Here is a 236-nt window from a genome sequence, read left to right on the forward strand (position 1 = left end):
GTAAACTACGAAAAAAGGATAACATAGGAATTTGGAATTTCAGAAGCGGAGACCTATTTTCCCCGCGCATTCACCTCCCTGACGGACCAGTCTGGCCCACGGACGCAGCTTCATGAATGAAATGCGCAGAGGACGCAACTAACAGGTCAGATGAGCGCTGGAATAAATTATCATTCACTTGGGAAAGCCAAGGACGACCAGACTGGCGTCGAGATGGTTTGTCAAACTGTTCACTC

The 236-nt window shown here is 48.3% G+C and overlaps 1 pseudogene; it reads right to left on the bottom strand.

Annotated features, from left to right (window-relative positions):
• Window positions 1-236, bottom strand: part of LOC119586017 — a 4707-nt pseudogene that overhangs the window by 943 nt on the left and 3528 nt on the right.

This window comes from Penaeus monodon, chromosome 20, assembly GCF_015228065.2.
Source record: "Penaeus monodon isolate SGIC_2016 chromosome 20, NSTDA_Pmon_1, whole genome shotgun sequence".
NCBI classification, from domain to species: domain Eukaryota; kingdom Metazoa; phylum Arthropoda; class Malacostraca; order Decapoda; family Penaeidae; genus Penaeus; species Penaeus monodon.